The sequence below is a fragment of the Symsagittifera roscoffensis genome, chromosome 10 (assembly GCF_963678635.1).
Source record: "Symsagittifera roscoffensis chromosome 10, txSymRosc1.1, whole genome shotgun sequence".
NCBI classification, from domain to species: Eukaryota; Metazoa; Xenacoelomorpha; order Acoela; family Convolutidae; genus Symsagittifera; species Symsagittifera roscoffensis.
In genome coordinates, this window is record NC_087071.1 from 28,776,810 (window position 1) to 28,800,149 (window position 23,340).

A 23,340-nucleotide genomic window follows, 5' to 3' on the forward strand; every position below is an offset into this window, starting at 1 on the left:
CCATGGAACTCCGGTGCGGGAATACCTGAGAAAACATATCAGAAATGTTGGCTGTCATTTTCAAATATATACATTGAGATAAAATTCAATGCTTCTTTTAAATGAGCTTACAATTTCAACATTGTTCCGTCTAACTAAACGAATGGCTGTAGTGAACATATTTTTAACTTGAGAACAAAAAATAGAGCGTTTGTTGAAACTGGGTAAGAACTTTTTTTTACTTTAATTTGATAAAGTGAAACTTATCCAGACTTTTGCAAAAAATATCATTTGAACTGTTCCTTCGATGATTCAGTTTTATATTATTTCACCCATTTATCTTTGATTTTATGTATGATCAGAATTATAATGGCAACATACAGATTTTGATACACCCGTGCATTTCTCCTGAAATACTATTGAAACAGAACTCATTTACTCAGTGCACAAATGCAGAAATGCCAACTCAATTGACTGCGATTAATTAATAAATGTGGTTGTAGCTGTTTGGTTTAATTGTGTAAAGATGTAAGTCAATGATTATTAAACCACTTATTTAATGACTTTATTTCTACTTTGATTAGTTATTCTCCCTATATTTGTTTGTTCTTCAGTTTTTTAAATAGTAGAATAAAGAAAATTTTTTCTGGTTAAAGAAGATGCTATAGGTTTATAGTGATATGTGCTTTATAGATCTAACTTTTTAGTATCGCGACTAATTCAATTGGTCAAATGTGGCGGCAGAAGGGTTTGCACGCCCTCTATTCAGGCAATCCCCAACCGGCATTGGGTCTGAAATTCTGTTAAGTTTTTTGTTCTTTATCTTTCTTTTTTACACTTGCGAGCTCTAGCGAGCATTAGCATTTTAGTACAAAAGTTCTTTTTTTTCTAACTTAACAGAATAAAAGTGCTCATTTGATGGCACTTTAATTATAATCCAAATCACGATCTGAAGCATTGGAAATTTCATAAAATCTGTTCGCAGTTTTGCTTGTGGCTAGCTGTCATGCATTGACAAGCGTCCGTGGCCGAGTGACTAGTGCCTTCGCCTATAAATCTCTAGGTCGAAGGATCGAATCAAATAGATGAAATTGTTCCTGAAAATTTTGCATGTCAAACTATGTTTTGATCTGTTCTGGTTTTGCAATTTGAAACTATTCGAAAATAGGCAAAAGTGAAACAATTTTTTTTTAAATGAGTTGAACTGAATTGAACTGATGAATTAGTTTACTTCAGTTTGTTCAATTGGCAAGAAATTGAGATCAAAGTTGGGTGTTTAACAGGAATTGAGATCGAAGTTGGTTGATTGTCAGGAATTGAGATTGAAGTTCGGTGTTTGACAGGAACTGAGATCGAAGTTGGGTGTAAATTTGGGGCAAGAATTGGGATCGAACGCTAGATATTTCAACTGTTACAAGTAATTGGGATTGAGCTTGCTTATGGTCACCTGGTAAGTTAAAAGAATGTTTCAAAGCGCAACTACATATTTAACTGGAATCCGTAAACGAAAAGCTGATTCTAATTACAATTTGCGGATTCCGCTTAAAATAGGCGGATTCGGCTAGGAGGTGCGGATTCCGCAACAGCTCAATTTGCTATACACATGTTTTTTCTTTGTTTGTGGTTTCCACAAACTGTTCCGGATTTCTCAAATACTTTTCCGGATTTCTCAAATACTGATCAAATACTGTTTGCCCTTTTTTGGATCGATTTTGAGCAGTACAGTGTTAAAGCTACACGGTCCAAAACAGCAAAAAAGATCAAAGAATTATAGCAATGATGCAGGTTCCGCGAGAAATCTGGTTTTACCCTGTTGAGGAATCCGATCACAAATCACGAAATATACGCTTTGGCCTCTTAATTTTTAAAAATGAACGGCGTAATATTCGCAAAAAAAAGACGATGCGTTGTGCAACAACTATAACCGGTAAGTTTTTTTTATGATTGAGCTTATACAAACCGAACTGTTTGAATCAAGACGATGCACTCAATATTTATGTTGGATGAAGTTTTTGATAATGTTTCTGAAATTTGAATTTTGACCAATTAGCATGCCTATACACTTTTTTAATGGATTATAATCGATTATAACCGACTATAATGAATTATATTGATTAACAAAATTAGGATTAAAATCCATTTTTGCTGGCTTACAATCGATTACCAATGAACTTTTATAGATACTGACTATAAAATGACAATATGATCGATTATTATCCATGGAACTCCAGTTTGGGGTACTAACAAGAACATCATTATCAAGAAAAACAGCAATTACCGTTCGGACAAACATAGGACAAAGTGAAAAAAGAAGGGGGGTTGTGGTTCAAAATAAGCGAGCTCGGTTAGTAAAGATCTCTATGTCCTATTATTTAGCCATAAAGAAAAAATAAAAAATTATTCCGACAAGTATATAATTATTCTAATTATTATAATTATTCCAACAGTTGAGTTTCAATAGGAGTATGAAAACAAAAAAAAATCGAAGATAAAAAGTCATGCTCATATAAATATCTGTCGCCAGAAATGGCAACACGCTTAAAACAAACTAAAAAAGAAATCACGTTTCATTTTTATAGTTGTAAAACATGTTTTCAAATTATAAAATTGCTTTCTACTCACTAGCGCGTTACACTACTTTTCTTATTCAAAACAACAAACAATGCTTGATTGTTATCTTCTCGTAAGAAAAAGAAATTTTGATTATATTAATATTTGTGCTCATTTTAAAAAAATATATCTGATCAGCGAAATCTGTGTTTAGCTTTGATTTATGGCAATGGCCAGCATTGCCGAAAACCTTCAGTGTTCTATATGTTCCGATATATTTCGAAATCCTCGAGCACTTCCTTGTGGACATTCCTATTGTGGTCCTCCACGAAACTGTCTGAACGGAATCAAATACGATAATGATCAAAGATCAAAGTGCGCAATTTGCAACGAAATTTTCCAGTTCCCAGTTTCAACATTAAAACCACTATATGGAATTCGAGAAGCGATCAGCTCGTTATTTCTCGAAGAAAACACCGCAGAAGGAAATTGTAATCATGCCATAGTTTACAAAAACTTATGGTGCGTAGATTGTAGCGCCCAAGTTTGCAGTGTTTGTGTTGACACATTTCATTTTGATCACAATTTGAAAAACTACAAAGCTATTTTGATGAATAAACTTGATTCGGTGCTACCTCAACTTCAAAATATTGATCTTCTAGAATTTCAGATTGCCAGCGAAATGAAGCAACTTCAGAAAAGACAGCATACTCTAGAGAAAATTTCACGCAACAAAAGAACTTTATTGGATTTTGCAAAAAGCAAAGGGAATCGCCCACTGAACACAGAAATATCAGAAATGCTAGTTTCGAATTCAATTGAGTCTGAACTTCAACAAATCGCAAATCAGGTAAAGCTTTTCGAGTTCACCGTGACAATCGACAACATTGAACTTTATAAGAAAGGGGCTGCTTACTCGCCAGATTATTGCTTGCGAAAGTATAATTTTCGGATACTATGGACAATTGAGGAAGAAAATGAAGAGTTTTGCTTATTTTTATATCTGGGTGTTGAATCTTTAAATCAATCAAATAAAAATTGGAAAATAAGGCTGACGTTTCGACTGGTTCTCGTAAATTTCGATGCGTCAAAAAGTATCGAAAAAGGATTCGTTAAATACGATTTTGAAGACGGAAAATCTGTTATGGGATATTCAAGCATGTTTGCAAAGAGCGACGAGATTGGAAAAGAAGGAAGTGGTTTTATTTTTAACCCTGCTACCATTACTGTCAAGGTCCAAATACAGGAACTTATTTTGTTATAATGTTTACAACAGCCGACCTCTTGCGAAAATGTGCAATCTTTCAACTTTCTTGTATTAAAAGTCTTTATTTTTTTTATAGTTTCTTATAAGAAAATGTCCCTATCTTTTAACAATCTTAAAGCCTTGTTTTTCGAAATAAAAGATTCCTGTAAAAAATTAAGTTCTAAATTTGGGTTTTTTGGTAAACACCGTCGTTTTCAATCGATTTAACTCTTTTTCGGAACCTTCATACACAAACGTTTAAAGTCCAAAAGTTTAGCAATGGTTCGCTAAATTACCGTTTTTTTATTTCGCATATTTCCATATTTTGATCATATCCAGACGCTGATTTTCTGTACAGTAGATTCATCCAATTTTAACTTATCAGCCAGATTTATGATGAAATCTAAATAGTTGAAAAAATGTTCAGTAAAACTTTATTTTAGTATTTTAAAGCGTAACTGAAAGTGATATATCTGTAGCTTGTTCATTAAAATTTAGTGTTGTTTTGGTTGCGTGTTTATTGAGCGTGGCAAGGCTGGTAAAAAAATTTCAATTTTTTCAGTGTTGATGGTTTGATTTTGTGTTTTGCCTAATATAGTGTTGTGATTTGTTTTTAGCTGTTTTAAACGTTCTTCCGTATTAATTAAATACCGGTTAACTTTGTTCGATACGACCATCGGTCGATTGCAGAGTGTTCGTTCAGTTATTGTCTTAGAACGTTTTAATTTAACACACTCTCTTTTATCTGTTTTGTTCTTTTAGGTAATTGTGCATTAGTTGTACATAACTGGAAGGTTAATAGAACACTTTATTATGGCGCAGCCTAATGGTTCAAACGTGCGTGGCCTAATCACACCCTAGAGCCACCGCGTGCCTGGACCCATTTCAATTGGCTATATTTGCGAAAGAAAATCTGGGCATAGAGTGTCTAAACGGACCAGAGGTTCCAGAAATGCAAATACCCATCTTGGAACAATTAACAGCAAGCGAGTCGGACACGGACAGAGCCAGCAGAGAGACGAGGAATAAGAACGCTATGAAACAGTACGAAGCCGCTGAAGAAAAGCGGACCAATGAAGAAAAAAAAATTCAAAGGAATGAGACGGACGGAAGCGGATAAGAAACTGCGCTTAACCTTATTTTTAGCTCTAGGGAGCGAAGGAAAAACAGTATTCACTCGAAAGAACACGAGGGTCAAGATTTTAGCGATCTCCTTTACAGACTTTTGGACCTTACTTGTCGCAGCATTCAACAAACCGCCCAACACAACGTTCGAGGGATACAAACTACTAAACCGCAAACAGAAAGATTGAAAATCATATGAACAATTCTGGGGAGCACCAACGGACTTGGCAAGTACCTCTAATATAAAAGTAAATGACGAATGGATAAGAATTGTTTTCTTTTGTAACATGAGAAACACAGACACCCAACGGAAACTCTTATCAGCCACGATAAGTCCAACAGAAGCACTCAACCAGGCCTTGATCGATGAAAAAGGGTCATTCTAACCATCAAAAATTTACAAATATGGCACGATCGTTGACCAGCGGGTCAATTTTTAAATCTTTTAACAACCAAAATCAGATCAAGAAGGAACCAAGTCTAAACATAGAACGTAGCAACGCGTGTATGAAATGTGGGAACCCATTTACGAAAGGACATCTAATTGTATGTCCAGCGAAGGAGATACAATGTTAAAACTGTAATTACAAAGGACACTTCGCCAAACTATGTAAATCCCGTAATAAACGACCCACTGTAAATACTGTAAATGACAACTATGTAAATACTGAGAAATGTACATTCGTATTTCCGGAAAGCTCGTGGGGCGAAAATCAAGAATCTTGCGATGTGATATACGCCTGGAACGAATGCAGACAGAGTGATGACGACGACTTCTTAGTACTTAGCGTCAGAACGATGTACGATGAAAACGGGCTGGAAACTAAAAAACTGCTAAACATAGGCTTGAGATGGGAGATGATCGTACACATGAATATTCCAGTAGACTCAGCAAGCCATGTAAGCTTTTTAAAACAAAACATGTCGCCCGAGCTCAAATTAAGATACCCAAACCTGAAAACCCACCAAGTAGAGAAGAGGAATAAAGACTTGTATTGTGGGTTTACTGACGATACGATAAATCTGTTAGGAAAGATCATCGTGAGGACACAATCCAATGGGTGTATCTGCGAAGAAACTCCGTTATTTATTACTGGTGGCCAAGAACAAAAAATTCTGGGGAAAGACAACTTACCTAAATTCGGCATAGAAGGGAAACAGAAGAAATGACCCAGCCAATCTGCATGGTCACTCAACCACCATTCAAAAGCAAGTATATAAATCAGCATTCATCAAATGATAAAAATTTCAGCGAGTTAAAAGAACTATTTACCAGAGTGCAAAAAATTCCCAACGACCACAAAGTAACTCACTTACACTCACCTTTTAAACCGGTGCAAGCAAAAAAGAGGAGAGTTCCCCCCATTTACTCTCGGTGTTAAATGAAGAACTAAAAAGAATGGAGACCGAAAGTCATACAATTAAACTTGAAAAATACGACGAAGATTGTTTTATCTGCCCAGTCGTATTTACCCGGAAGAAAGACGGTTAAATTAAATTGGCATTAGATTACAAGTTATAAAACGATCAGTTTTTTCTAAAAATAAGTACCAAATGCCAAATATTCGTGAATTAATCGACAACGTGGACTTAGATCTGAAAAACGCTTACAGTCATCTCAAATTGTGCGAGAAAACGAGCAAACAGTGTAATTTTAGCATAGTAGGCGGTGAAACAACGGGAACTTTTCAACTGGATTTTATGGACTGGATGACATGCCCAACGGGTCATAGACTCACTTTTAAAGAACATACAGTTCACAAACTGTTATAAAGACGATATTGTGGTAGAAACGAAGGGATCCTTGGGTGAACAGAAAGCAATAGTCTTTAAAATTTAAACAACCCTGGACAAGAACAATAGGGCGGTGAAATGGGGGAATTGGGCAATTTTCAAATCTGAGATAGAATGGTTAGGCTTCAAAATCTCAGGCGAGGGAGTACGACCGTTGGTCGGCAAACCAGATGCCATCAAGAATTTACCAATCCTTAAGAACATTTCGGAAATGCGATCGTTTTTGGTTCGATGAATCAGTACGTAAAATTCGTCCCGAATCTATCGACACTAAGTTCGCCACTACGTCCTCTGTTGAACAAAAAATCTGTATATAATGGGATAATGTTCATTCCTCAGCGTTCGAAAAATTAAAATCCAAAATTTTAAATATCGCAGAAAACAGCCACTTCGACATAAAGGAAAAAACCAGGCTAAAAACGGATGCTTCGCATAGCGGACTAGGCGCAACTCTGGAACAATTACAAGGGGACCAGTGAAAGACGATTGCCTTCGCCTCAAGGTTTTTAAATAATCATGAAATGAAGTATTCCACGAACGATTTAGAACTACTGGGCGTGGTGTGGGCCTCAGAAAAATTCAGGAAATATTTATTCGGGGCAGAATCCGAAATCGTCACGGACCACAAAGCCTTACTTGGACCCGCTGGGTATACAGACTATCACCGTTTAACTTTAAAATTTCCCATATCCAGGAAAAGATATGGGTTTTACCGATCTTTTATCCAGATTATCTTCGGGTAAAGCCCTTCCACCTTCTCATTACGACGAAGAATTTGTAGTCGCTTCAATAGACAAAATTCAGAAAATCCTATATAATAGAACACATTCTAACCCTGTAGATGTTAATATTGTAGATAGATCGCCGATCGCTGTAAATTATAATACTTTCGTGAACAGTAAAATCCCGTCGCGAGTAGAAAATTCAAGCGACGTGATTGGTCAAGACTTTTCGAATCGCTCTTTAGCTAATTTCAAGCTCAAAATTATTGTCGCTATTATATCTTGTATTGCTCGGTCATTAAAGATTTGTGATAATTCGCACACACGATCAGAAAATTGTACTTCAAAGTGCTTACCTATTGAAAACTCCAAATTCAATTTCGAGAGCATCACTTTTTTTGGACAAAGTCCTTTTACAGTTTTTAAAAATATATATAAACACTTTTCACCCCAATTCAAAATGAAATTAGTTATTGCGAAGATGGAAGATATTACAAGCCCTTCAATAATAATTCCCGAAGAACACAACATCGCTCTAAAATTTTAAGACGACCACCTGCCGGACGATCATGCTAAATTAGTGAAGAGTTACAAAGCTGACTTAAATTTACCCTTGTCTCCAATAATCCCCGAGAACCACTGTTCTAAGAAACTCCTTCAATTAGTGACGAGAGACGACAAAGTGATTTGGGACTTGATCGAGACAATTAAGATGAAACGACCGATGGGCGTTCATGGATCGTATATGAAAAATGTTGCAAAAAATTTCCACGTAAAAGACGACCTATCATTTTTAGACAACAAATTAGTCGTTCCAGCTACCTTCAGGGGAACTTTCAGCACAATGCTACATGAGACCCACCCAGGCCAGATTGGGATGCAGTCTCTCGCTGAATATATTTGGTGGCCCCACATTTACCGAGAGATTATTTACCATCACGGGAAGTCCTTTAGTCAATGCCTGAAAGCCGGTATGAACCTAAAAGTTTTGTTAGGTACCGATAAAACTACAAAACTGCCGACTCTGACTGGTGCTAACGGAGAAATAAATCTGGATTTCGTAGGATCTTTGGACGCGTTTTGGGGAACACAACAATACATTCTCTTATGTATCGACCAATTCACTAAATTCCCATTGGCCAAGATTGTTTATAACACGTCCTCGAACACGGTGATTTCGTTCTTAAATGACTATTGTCATCTTCACGGATTTCCAAGGAAGATTAGAGTCGACCATGGGTCGTGCTTTTTATCACAAGATTTTTTGAAAATTTTTCGCAAAAAAATTAACATCGAGATCATTTATTGTACTGTCGGCAATCGTAGCTTAAATGGGCTTGTGGAAAGACAGGTTTACACAAAAAAACCTAAATTATTGGAAATTTCATTTGATTTACCGAAATCTTCTTTAAATTCGTCGATCCAAAAAATTATCATGAACTTAAGAACCACAAAACCAGCCCCAGCCGGTTCTATCCCATTCGAGAAACACTTTAATAGAACGGCTAACACTAGATGGAAAAATCTAATTTCCTTTGATGACCGTTTAGATAAAGGAGAATCGATACTATCAAACCGACGGGCCAGTAACTGGGAATTACATGACCGCGCGGAAGACGGTTACCTCGACGAAGATAAGGACAGTCCATCGGACCCGGAGGACAGCTTACCGCTAGCTCAAAGATTCCCGAGCGCACATTCAACAGAGGGTCGTAAACAGTCCCGAAGTCTTAATACAACGAAGAAAGTAGTCGCTGGAGGTAAACTTTATAGAAGGGCTACCAATAGAAAAAAATGGGAACCTTATTTTAACTTAGTAAAGAAGGATATCATAGACTCATCCGACTACACAATAACCCTCGATAACGGTCACACTTTACGAAACTCGGACTTGGCTATTAAAGGAAAACTTCTCCCCGGTCACACAAAAATCGTGGTGAACCAACCATCCATCGTGCACAAGTTACATGTACATTCGAGTTTAGCCGGAAAGAGGAAGCTATCTCCACCAAAAATGACCTTATCGACAGGTACCCCTCAGCTAAGGCAGGGCACCTCAGGAGTGGATAGGCCAACCCAGACGTCTTCGATTTATCGATGTAATATTTGAAAAAGACGACCAGACTACTAGTACAGTGCAGGATGTTACCACCAACCAACCCATTTCTACATTCGTGATTTTCTCACATTCAGACCTGCTAACACCATTAGCGGAGGCTCCACAATTACCTACCCTGGTTGCTGAAACTACGCTGACTTGGTCCTATAAGAAACCCTGCCCATCGGAAAGGGCCAATTACACGCCGATTATCTCAATCTTATAAAATATCCTCTCCGGATCTTACTCACCGTCTCAACCTACAGTAATTGACAAATTTGATGAAGCAGAGAAATCTAGTCATATATCCTCGACTATCGATTCAGACGTAAAAGCAAAACTAAATGACCTTGACAAAAAATTTAACGGATCTCCCTAAAACTTGCAAAACTTTCCTTTTTACCCGTCGTTTTTAGCGTACACACCTAATCGATCATTTTATTGTAGATATCGTTGTAGATTAGTTTCCTTTTTTATACTAGCTTTAGTTATTTTGTTTATTCTTATCTGTTATATAACTGTAAATTCTGTATATTCGCCCTGTACATTTGTACGTTCCTTATTTCAATTGTAGATGCTGTTTTGCTTGCTGTACTCTTATGTATCGACGGATTCACTAAAATTCCATCGGCCAAAATTGTAAATAACACGTCCTCGAACACGGTGATTTCGTTCTTAAATGAATATTGTCATCTTCACGGATTCCCAAGGAAGATTAGAGTCGACCATGCGTCGTGCTTTTTATCAAAAGATTTTAAAAAAATTCTGCAAAAAATATAACATAGAGATCATTTATTGTACTGTCGGCGATCATAGATTAAATGGGCTCGTGGAAAGACTGGTTTACACGATAAAACCTAAATTTTTGGAATTGTCATTAGATTTACCAAAACCTTTTTAAAATTCGTCGATCGGAAAAATTATCTTGAACTTAAGAACCACAAAACCAACCCCAACTGGTTGTACCCCATTCGAGAAACACTTTAATAGAACGGCTAACACTATATGAAAAATCTAATTTCCTGTGATGACCGTTTAGATAAAGGAAAATCGATACTATCAAACCGACGGGCCAGTAACTGGGAATTACACGACCGCGAGGAAGACCTTATCTCGACGAAAATAAGAACAGCCCATCGGACCCGGAGGACAGCTTACCGCTAGCTCAAAGATTCCCGAGCACACATTCAACAGAGGGTCGTATACAGTCCCGAAGTCTCAATACATCGAAGAAAGTAGTCGCTGGAGGTAAACTTTATAGAAGGGCTACCAATAGAAAAAATGGGGAGCCTTATTTTAACTCAGTAAAGAAGGATATAATAGACTCATCGAACACACAATAACTCTCGATAACGGTCACATTTTACGAAAATCGGACTTGGCTATTGAAGGAAAACTTCTCCCCGGTCCCACAAAAATCGTGGTGAACCACCCATCCATCGGGCACAAGTTACATCTACATTCGAGTTTAGCCGGAAAGGGGAAGCTATCTCCACCAAAAATGACCTTATCGACAGGCACCCCTCAGCTAAGGCAGGGCACCTCAGGAGCGGATAGGCCAACGCAGACGTCTTCGATTTATCGATGTAATATTTGAAAAAGACAACCAGACTACTAGTACAGTGCAGGATGTTACTACCAACCAACCCATTTCTACATTCGTGATTTTCTCACATTCAGACCTGCTAACACCATTAGCGGAGGCTCCACAATTACCTACCCTGGTTGCTGAAACTACGCTGACTTGGTCCTATAAGAAACCCTGCCCATCGGAAAGGGCCAATTACACGCCGATTATCTCAATCTTATAAAATATCCTCTCCGGATCTTACTCACCGTCTCAACCTACAGTAATTGACAAATTTGACGAAGCAGAGAAATCAAGTGATATATCCTCGACTATCGATTCAGACGTAAAAGCAAAACTAAATGACTTTGACAAAAAATTTAACGGATCTCCCTAAAACTTGCAAAACTTTCCTTTTTACCCGTCGTTTTTATCGTACACACCTAATCGATCATTTTATTGTAGATATCGTTGTAGATTAGTTTCCTTTTTTATACTAGCTTTAGTTATTTTGTTTATTCTTATCTGTTATATAACTGTAAATTCTGTATATTCGCCCTGTACATTTGTACGTTCCTTATTTCAATTGTAGATGCTGTTTTGCTTGCTGTACTCTTATGTATCGACGGATTCACTAAAATTCCATCGGCCAAAAATGTACATAACACGTCCTCGAACACGGTGATTTCGTTCTTAAATGAATATTGTCATCTTCACGGATTCGCAAGGAAGATTAGAGTCGACCATGCGTCGTGCTTTTTATCAAAAGATTTTAAAAAATTCTGCAAAAAATATAACATCGAGATCATTTATTGTACTGTCGGCGATCATAGATTAAATGGGCTTGTGGAAAGACTGGTTTACACGATAAAACCTAAATTTTTGGAATTGTCATTTGATTTACCGAAACCTTTTTAAAATTCGTCGATCGGAAAAATTATCTTGAACTTAAGAACCACAAAACCAACCCCAACTGGTTGTACCCCATTCGAGAAACACTTTAATAGAACGGCTAACACTATATGAAAAATCTAATTTCCTGTGATGACCGTTTAGATAAAGGAAAATCGATACTATCAAACCGACGGGCCAGTAACTGGGAATTACACGACCGCGAGGAAGACCTTATCTCGACGAAAATAAGAACAGCCCATCGGACCCGGAGGACAGCTTACCGCTAGCTCAAAGATTCCCGAGCACACATTCAGCAGAGGGTCGTATACAGTCCCGAAGTCTCAATACATCGAAGAAAGTAGTCGCTGGAGGTAAACTTTATAGAAGGGCTACCAATAGAAAAAATGGGGAGCCTTATTTTAACTCAGTAAAGAAGGATATAATAGACTCATCGAACACACAATAACTCTCGATAACGGTCACATTTTACGAAAATCGGACTTGGCTATTGAAGGAAAACTTCTCCCCGGTCCCACAAAAATCGTGGTGAACCACCCATCCATCGGGCACAAGTTACATCTACATTCGAGTTTAGCCGGAAAGGGGAAGCTATCTCCACCAAAAATGACCTTATCGACAGGCACCCCTCAGCTAAGGCAGGGCACCTCAGGAGCGGATAGGCCAACGCAGACGTCTTCGATTTATCGATGTAATATTTGAAAAAGACAACCAGACTACTAGTACAGTGCAGGATGTTACTACCAACCAACCCATTTCTACATTCGTGATTTTCTCACATTCAGACCTGCTAACACCATTAGCGGAGGCTCCACAATTACCTACCCTGGTTGCTGAAACTACGCTGACTTGGTCCTATAAGAAACCCTGCCCATCGGAAAGGGCCAATTACACGCCGATTATCTCAATCTTATAAAATATCCTCTCCGGATCTTACTCACCGTCTCAACCTACAGTAATTGACAAATTTGACGAAGCAGAGAAATCAAGTGATATATCCTCGACTATCGATTCAGACGTAAAAGCAAAACTAAATGACTTTGACAAAAAATTTAACGGATCTCCCTAAAACTTGCAAAACTTTCCTTTTTACCCGTCGTTTTTATCGTACACACCTAATCGATCATTTTATTGTAGATATCGTTGTAGATTAGTTTCCTTTTTTATACTAGCTTTAGTTATTTTGTTTATTCTTATCTGTTATATAACTGTAAATTCTGTATATTCGCCCTGTACATTTGTACGTTCCTTATTTCAATTGTAGATGCTGTTTTGCTTGCTGTACTCTTATGTATCGACGGATTCACTAAAATTCCATCGGCCAAAAATGTACATAACACGTCCTCGAACACGGTGATTTCGTTCTTAAATGAATATTGTCATCTTCACGGATTCGCAAGGAAGATTAGAGTCGACCATGCGTCGTGCTTTTTATCAAAAGATTTTAAAAATTTCTGCAAAAAATATAACATAGAGATCATTTATTGTACTGTCGGCAATCATAGATTAAATGGGCTTGTGGAAAGACTGGTTTACACGATAAAACCTAAATTTTTGGAATTGTCATTAGATTTACCAAAACCTTTTTAAAATTCGTCGATCGGAAAAATTATCTTGAACTTAAGAACCACAAAACCAACCCCAACTGGTTGTACCCCATTCGAGAAACACTTTAATAGAACGGCTAACACTAGATGAAAAATCTAATTTCCTATGATGACCGTTTAGATAAAGGAAAATTGATACTATCAAACCGACGGGCCAGTAACTGGGAGTTACACGACCGCGCGGAAGACCTTATCTCGACGAAAATAAGAACAGCCCATCGGACCCGGAGGACAGCTTACCGCTAGCTCAAAGATTCCCGAGCACACATTCAACAGAGGGTCGTATACAGTCCCGAAGTCTCAATACATCGAAGAAAGTAGTCGCTGGAGGTAAACTTTATAGAAGGGCTATCAATAGAAAAAATGGGGAGCCTTATTTTAACTCAGTAAAGAAGGATATAATAGACTCATCGAACACACAATAACTCTCGATAACGGTCACATTTTACGAAAATCGGACTTGGCTATTGAAGGAAAACTTCTCCCCGGTCCCACAAAAATCGTGGTGAACCACCCATCCATCGGGCACAAGTTACATCTACATTAGAGTTTAGCCGGAAAGGGGAAGCTATCTCCACCAAAAATGACCTTATCGACAGGCACCCCTCAGCTAAGGCAGGGCACCTCAGGAGCGGATAGGCCAACGCAGACGTCTTCGATTTATCGATGTAGTATTTGAAAAAGACAACCAGACTACTAGTACAGTGCAGGATGTTACTACCAACCAACCCATTTCTACATTCGTGATTTTCTCACATTCAGACCTGCTAACACCATTAGCGGAGGCTCCACAATTACCTACCCTGGTTGCTGAAACTACGCTGACTTGGTCCTACAAGAAACCCTGCCCATCGGAAAGGGCCAATTACACGCCGATTTTCTCAATCTTATAAAATATCCTCTCCGGATCTTACTCACCGTGTCAACCTACAAAAATCGACACATTTGACAAAGCAGAGAAATCTAGTGATATATCCTCGACTATCGATTCAGACTTAAAAGCAAAACTAAATGACTTTGACAAAAAATTTAACGGATCTCCCTAAAACTTGCAAAACTTTCCTTTTTACCCGTCGTTTTTATCGTACACACCTAATCGATCATTTTATTGTAGATATCGTTGTAGATTAGTTTCCTTTTTTATACTAGCTTTAGTTATTTTGTTTATTCTTATCTGTTATATAACTGTAAATTCTGTATATTCGCCCTGTACATTTGTACGTTCCTTATTTCAATTGTAGATGCTGTTTTGCTTGCTGTACTCTTATGTATCGACGGATTCACTAAAATTCCATCGGCCAAAAATGTACATAACACGTCCTCGAACACGGTGATTTCGTTCTTAAATGAATATTGTCATCTTCACGGATTCGCAAGGAAGATTAGAGTCGACCATGCGTCGTGCTTTTTATCAAAAGATTTTAAAAATTTCTGCAAAAAATATAACATAGAGATCATTTATTGTACTGTCGGCAATCATAGATTAAATGGGCTTGTGGAAAGACTGGTTTACACGATAAAACCTAAATTTTTGGAATTGTCATTAGATTTACCAAAACCTTTTTAAAATTCGTCGATCGGAAAAATTATCTTGAACTTAAGAACCACAAAACCAACCCCAACTGGTTGTACCCCATTCGAGAAACACTTTAATAGAACGGCTAACACTAGATGAAAAATCTAATTTCCTATGATGACCGTTTAGATAAAGGAAAATTGATACTATCAAACCGACGGGCCAGTAACTGGGAGTTACACGACCGCGCGGAAGACCTTATCTCGACGAAAATAAGAACAGCCCATCGGACCCGGAGGACAGCTTACCGCTAGCTCAAAGATTCCCGAGCACACATTCAACAGAGGGTCGTATACAGTCCCGAAGTCTCAATACATCGAAGAAAGTAGTCGCTGGAGGTAAACTTTATAGAAGGGCTATCAATAGAAAAAATGGGGAGCCTTATTTTAACTCAGTAAAGAAGGATATAATAGACTCATCGAACACACAATAACTCTCGATAACGGTCACATTTTACGAAAATCGGACTTGGCTATTGAAGGAAAACTTCTCCCCGGTCCCACAAAAATCGTGGTGAACCACCCATCCATCGGGCACAAGTTACATCTACATTAGAGTTTAGCCGGAAAGGGGAAGCTATCTCCACTAAAAATGACCTTATCGACAGGCACCCCTCAGCTAAGGCAGGGCACCTCAGGAGCGGATAGGCCAACGCAGACGTCTTCGATTTATCGATGTAGTATTTGAAAAAGACAACCAGACTACTAGTACAGTGCAGGATGTTACTACCAACCAACCCATTTCTACATTCGTGATTTTCTCACATTCAGACCTGCTAACACCATTAGCGGAGGCTCCACAATTACCTACCCTGGTTGCTGAAACTACGCTGACTTGGTCCTACAAGAAACCCTGCCCATCGGAAAGGGCCAATTACACGCCGATTTTCTCAATCTTATAAAATATCCTCTCCGGATCTTACTCACCGTGTCAACCTACAAAAATCGACACATTTGACAACGCAGAGAAATCTAGTGATATATCCTCGACTATCGATTCAGACTTAAAAGCAAAACTAGACGACTTTGACAAAAAAATTAACGGATCATCCTAAAACTTGCAAAACTTTCCTTTTTACCCGTCGTTTTTTAGCGTACACACCTAATCGATCATTTTATTGTAGATATCGTTGTACGTGTTATGTGCATCTTGTAGATTAGTTTCCTTTTTTATACTAGCTTTAGATATTTTCTTTAATCTTATCTGTTATATAACTGAAAATTCTGTATATTCGCCCTGTACATTTGTACGTTACTTATTTCAATTGTAGATGCTGTTTTGCTTGCTGTACTCTTTTGTATCGACCGATTCACTAAACTTCCATTGGCCAAGATTGTAAATAAAACGTCCTCGAACACGGTGATTTCGTTCTTAAATGACTATTGTCATCTTCACGGATTCCCAAGGAAGATTAGAGTCGACCATGGGTCGTGCTTTTTCTCACAAGATTTTAAAAATTTCTGCAAAAAATATAACATCGAGATCATTTATTGTACTGTCGGCGATCATAGATTAAATGGGCTTGTGGAAAGACTGGTTTACACGATAAAACCTAAATTTTTGGAATTGTCATTTGATTTACCGAAACCTTCTTTAAATTCGTCGATCGGAAAAATTATCTTGAATTTAAGAACCACAAAACCAACCCCAACCGGTTGTACCCCATTCGAAAAACACTTTAATTGAACGGCTAACACTCGATGGAAAAATCTAATTTTCTTTGATGGCCGTTTAGATAAAGGAAAATCGATACTATCAAACCGACGGGCCAGTAACTGCGAATTGCACGACCGCGCGGAATACGGTTACCTCGACGAAGATAAGAACAGCCCATCGGACCCGGAGGACAGCTTACCGCTAGCTCAAAGATTCCCGAGCACACATACAACAGAGGGTCGTAAACAGTCCCGAAGTCTCAATACATCGAAGAACGTAGACGCTGGAGGTAAATGATATAGAAGGGCTACCAATAGAAAAAATGGGGAACCTTATTTTAACTTAGTAAAGAAGGATATCATAGACTCATCCGACCACACAATAACTCTCGATAACGGTCACATTTTACGAAAATCGGACTTGGCTTTTAAAGGAAAACTTCTCCCCGGTCCACAAAAATCGTGGTGAACCAACCATCCATCGGGCACAAGTTACATTAACGTTCGAGTTTAGCCGGAAAGAGGAAGCTATCTCCACCAAAGAAGACCTTATCGACAAGCACCCCTCAGCTAAGGCAGGGCACCTCAGGAGCGGATAGGCCAACCCAGACGTCCTCGGTTTATCGATGTAGTATTTGAAATAGACAACCAGACTACTAGTACAGTGCAGGATGTTACTACCAACCAATCCATTTCTACATTCGTGATTTTCTCACATTCAGACCTGCTAACACCATTAGCGGAGACTCCACAAGTACATAACCTGGTTGCTGAAACTACGCTGACTTGGTCCTATAAGAAACCCTGCCCATCGGAAAGGGCCAATTACACGCCGATTATCTCAATCTTATAAATATATCCTCTCCGGATCTTACTCATCATCTCAACCTACAATAACCGACACATTTGGCGAAGCAGAGAAACCTAGTGATATATCCTCGACTATCGATTCAGACGTAAAAGCAAAACTAAACGACTTTGACAAAAAATTTAACGGATCTCTCTAAAACTTGCAAAACTTTCCTTTTTACCCGTCGTTTTTTAGCGTACACACCTAATCGATCATTTTATTGTAGATATCGTTGTACATGTTATGTGCATCTTGTAAATTAGTTTCCTTTTTTATACTAGCTTTAGTTATTTTGTTTTATTTTATCTGTTATATAACTGTAAATTCTGTATATTCGCCCTGTACATTTGTACGTTCCTCATTTCATTTGTAGATGCTGTTTTGCTTGCTGTACTATTTCTTTTCGGTGGTGCAGTTTGTAAATCTTGTTCCTACTTTATAGGGGGAAAAGGTTTGAATATAGAATTAGTTAGTGACAGTGTAGTTTTATTTTTTTCCCGTTGGGAAATGTTGTGATTTATTTTTAGCTGTTTTCAATGACCTACGGCATAATTAAACACCGGATAACTTTGTTCGATGCGACCATCGGTCGATCGCAGAGTGTTCGTTCAGTTTTTGTTTCAGAACGTTTTAAGATAACACACTTTATTTTAAATGTTTTAATCTTTTAAGTAATTGCACAATGGTTCTACATAACTAGTAGATTAATAGAACTTGAATAAAAATTAAATATGGATGTGATCAGCTGCAGCAATGCTATGAACACAAATAAAAGATAAAATAAAAGAAACAAAAGTCAATGACTAACCAGATGCTTAACTGATATATGCACTGAACTTATTTTGAAAATCTTTTCAAACAAGCCTTGTGGATAGAAAAAGCGTTACATTAGAAGTGGATAGTGTAACACTGGCTGTAGATTTCATGATATTGCTTCTAGTTTCGTTCTCTCTCCTAACGACACCGTAAAGTGGTCCCTTGGATAGTGAAATCAGCGGGGCAGTCGAGATTCACTTCTATCCAGAATTCCGAAAAGGCTATGTTGATGGCAACGATTCTGTACGGTATTATGTTTTATCCCCCCTTTTTGTACTACTTTTATCTCGATAGTATCGCAATATTTTCAAACGATAAGTAAATTCAAAAAAAAGAAGTCCAAATACAGAAGGTTATTAGTGGCCAGAATAAAGTCTATTAACTTAGTTAAAAAAAGGGTCGCAATCAACCAACACAATTGCCAAATTGCAATTTATCTTCCAATTAACAATAACTAACTCGCTGCACTCTTTCTATCCTCGCTAGTTCAATCAACTGTCTCTCACTCTAGAGAAATCACTGCTTCAACGTACTTACACTTACTTGGGAGAATCTCTATCATAGAAATATCGAACTGTTCTCTAACTAGTTGAAAAGGAACCGTTCGCTCTTACAGCACAATGATTCTGCCTAGGGATAGGCTACCCGTGACCTTTTTGCTATGTTTGTCTTTTTGACTTGTAATTATAGTTAGAGCTATGATCGTCCCTACAAGTCCTGACATTTACTCATGTACTCTTGCGCAAGGTCCTTTCAATCGAATTCTGAGTTTGGCAAAAAATGTTTGGACCAGCGATCCTACACTGGGGTTTCAGTTGAGTTCGGTTTATTTAGCTTAAGACAATTTAGTTTTAAATATTATAAGTCAAAAAGTGATGGGAAAAAAACGCCAGTTATTTAGTTGCTTACCTTCTAATGTCGCGTGGAATCCAAATTGGGAATGAACGAGAAAAGGATCAGGATTAGTGTTGCATTCAGAAAATGCCAGAAAGAAAATGCTAGATAGAATCTTACTTAAAAACCGATTTTTTCCCCTCTTTTGTCAAAGAAATCAAACCACTCCAAGAAAGCAGCGTTTAAATGAAGAAAAACTTAAATGTGTGGTTAAATTAAATGTGTTTCAAAAGGAAAAATTTTGACTACTACTTCATGGAGAAAAAAGTATGAGTCTAAAGCTGTGAAAATTTGAGTCAAAGGGGAGCAAAATGTTTTGTTTCCACTATATTTTGATTTTATCAAGTTATAGATACGGGCAAAACATCAAGTTGTTTTTCGACGATTAAATCCATATTTGAAAGTGTGAAAAACTCTCGTAAGAAACAAGTTCCATTCAGTTCACTCCTGTGATGTAAAAAAAACGTTTTTTGATCTTTTAACGGCAATTTTTTGCACTCGTTGACGCTGACGCGTTTCATTGCAGTTCAATTTTATTAGTCCAAACTTAGAAAAAAAATGAAGAGAAAAGAATCGAAAATAGTCGAAAATAATTCAGTTCTGTTCATTAGTTCAGATTGATATTTTAACGAAAAATTTTTATTACAGCATAGTTTAATTAAATTTCACACGGGAAATAAAAGGTGGAGAAGAAAAACTTTGCAAATTATTCAATAAATTTTCATGAGCGTCTTTTTTGACTTTGACTTTGTACCGAATGTTTTTAAAAGCTTTCGTGCAGAGTTTAAATAACTTTTGATCAAGCATTATTAGTCGCTAAAATTTTTCGTATCGTAATTGGGCACTGTATTCTAATATGCTTTTGAAAAATTAAAAAAATTATCTAATATTTTTTGTCGACACTCGTATCAACTCGCTCAAAAACAACTGGTACATTGATGTGAATTCATGTAACATTATGAAAAATCAAAGCTTTAACGTGCAGACATTGCAAACACAACTTGCAGACATAAGTTAACGGGCTTCGAGGATAATTTTGGTGTTATTTAATGCGTCAGAAAGCTGCATCAAGAAGAGTTAGAAAACTAATGATCGGTAAATTTCTTTGAAATTTTTGAAAATAAAAGAAACACTAGATCGCAGAAGAGAGGTCTTTTTGCGTAATCCGTCGAAAATTTTCAAAGTACACAGTTTGGCTTCGCAATGAAATCATAGCAAAAATCAGTGAAGAAAATTAGTTTTTCGATTCCCTACCAAAAAATTCTTCTTGTCACTTAGGCACAGGTTTTCTGGTGTCCAAATGCGTTTTGCTCATTTTCTATTTAAGTTTAAAGTTATAGTCAACTTAGAGAGCAGCACAGTCAAGTTTGTTATCAGTTTATGTGTTTTAGTCTGAAAAATTTGAAGTGCTTTTTCTAGGAAAGGGACTGATTGGGATGAAATGACCTGAATATAAAACCGGACTTATCTTCTAAACCATTTTTAGGAAGCAGCTATATTTGACTGATTGTATATCTTGTATTCAGCAATATTTTTTTCTCACTAATTTGAGAAAAATTGGGAAAAAATTATAAAGTTCCGTGTTTCTAGGTAGACGGAAAAAATCATGGCAATTGTGTTATAGATAAATTCAAGACAAAAAGGCACTATATTTTGCCGAGATGATAATTTACCTAGTTTTTCATTAATTTGACAAGGATTAACAAAAGTACAGCTAATTATCAGAGACCGCCTACCAAACAAATATGAGGGTCAAACTTGTGAATTAAAAAAAGGTTTTTGTTCAGCATCAATTTTTTTTGGCTTTCGATACAAAATCAAAACAGACAGAGAGGCCAAGTGAATTTTTGCACCACTTTAATTTCGATAGAAACAAAAAAAGTCGAAAAGAATCAAAAAAGCAAGGAAACACTAGTTCTACCAAAAATTATTTTTTCGTACGTTTCGATAGATGTTCATTCAAATTATTTGAATATAATTTTAGCAACAGATTCAAATTTCCAAATAGCAAACAACGAGGACAACCTTTTTGAAAACACTGCTCTTTTTCCTTCCCCCCACCTCACTTAAACATGAATTTTATGGTCTAACGAGTGGTTTTACAAGGTAAATTATGAAGACCAAATATGTTTGTCATGGCCTAGATAGTTCGCCTGTCAATTTTCATAACAATCGAACAAAGTGAACAGTAACTCCAAATATAAAAATTTGCAGGTGGGGGGGGGGGGGGGAGCAAAAAGAGCCGAAAACACAAGTTGAGCTGGAAAAACAAACTATCAGTTTAAGCAAAAAAAACTTTAAAGTTATAAGTCCTACCTAACACTGCAATGTTCAACGCTTGCACTTGCAACTGCAAGGAAAGTTACTTACATCACAAGAAAATTAGGGGGAGGGTTGAAAAATAGCCCAAATAGCAATTTTTTTGTTTCTGCGGGTTTTGTTGTGAAGCCCGAACTATCCCCAGCAACATGCGATATCCAGGAAATTAGCTATAACCAATTTTTCTTAAAAGTAGCTGCCAAAATTAAAAGTATTTTTTTGCATACTTATTTAATGATGATTGAAAGTGTTCCCAAAAAACGTGGGCTCTTTTCCAGTTTCCTACCCCCTCGTAAAATTGCAAAACAAAACTGTCCATAAATTGTTCACACGACAATTTGCATGTTAGAAATGTTGTAGAAACTTGTTCACCTGTTCACGCTGACACGTTTTAATGCAGTTTATAACATCAAAAGTCATTTTAAATAGACTTTTGCTTAATGGATTTGAGAAAAAATCAAAGGGGGGGGGGGAACTGGAAAAGAGCCAAAACGTGAAAAAATCTCACAAATGTGATAATCCCAAAAAAATGCTGGGGATCAAAAGTGCTGGGGATCAAGTATTTCTTTTTTCGACGACGAGTGTTTTCCGGAAAAGTGGAGAAAATAGTTATGACTGATATGACTTTCGATCTTTCAACTCTGCTGTTAGTTCCCGCATTTAAACAAGACAGACTGATCAGATTTCAACTTGTCACCTGTTGAATCAGTTTCTACGTTCTTATCCAAAAATCACACTTGGTTAATCAATTTTTGGGCCATTTCAAAATTATAAAAAGGTTAGTTTTTTTTATTCAAGTTTTCCAACACAACCTTAAACTATATTAATCTTTGTTGTTCATTGAAGAGCAATAGCGTCTAGTTAATACTAACTTCGCCGTAATTTTTTCAGGCTGTTTTCCATCTCCGACTTGAATTTTTCTGAAATACTTTTTTATAAAATTTTATTTGAATTTAATTCTGACATGTTTTAAATAGCAATAAAGCGTGTCAGCATGAACAAGTGAACAATCTTACACTCAACTTGATCATGAATAACTTTTGTACTGTGTGATGTAAGTGTGCAATTATGAGATTTAAAACTGGAAAAATGCCATTTTTCACATGAAGGTAACATAATAATTAAAGTTGGCTCTTTTCGAGCCCCCCTTAATTTTTTCTGAAATCCAATATTAAAATCTAATCGAAATGACTTTTGATGCTCTAAACTTCAAAAAATCGTGTAAGCGTGAACAAGTGACCAGATTGTCACAAATTTTCTTACATGCAAATTGCCGTATGAACAATTTTTCCACAATTTCAATTTGTAATTTTACTAGGGGGATTGGAGAAACTGGAAAAGAGCCTTAAAATTTACCAAAATGATTCAGTATGATATTCATTTTCAGATGCGCGATTTTCTGACAGCCATTTTTAAAACTTGTCTCGTGACATTCAGTCTCGTTTCCTCCTTCACGCGGAATCCCGAAGCCTCTCACAGACGACAACAACGACGACACCCGCCCACTCGATTGTTCCTCGGAGACAATGACGAACGGGTGTTCCGAAAGGACGAAGCGAGTGGGAAGTTTGAGCGGGATGTGAATTTTGAGAGTTCGAAGTCAGCTGTGATGCAACCTGTCGATTTGGGA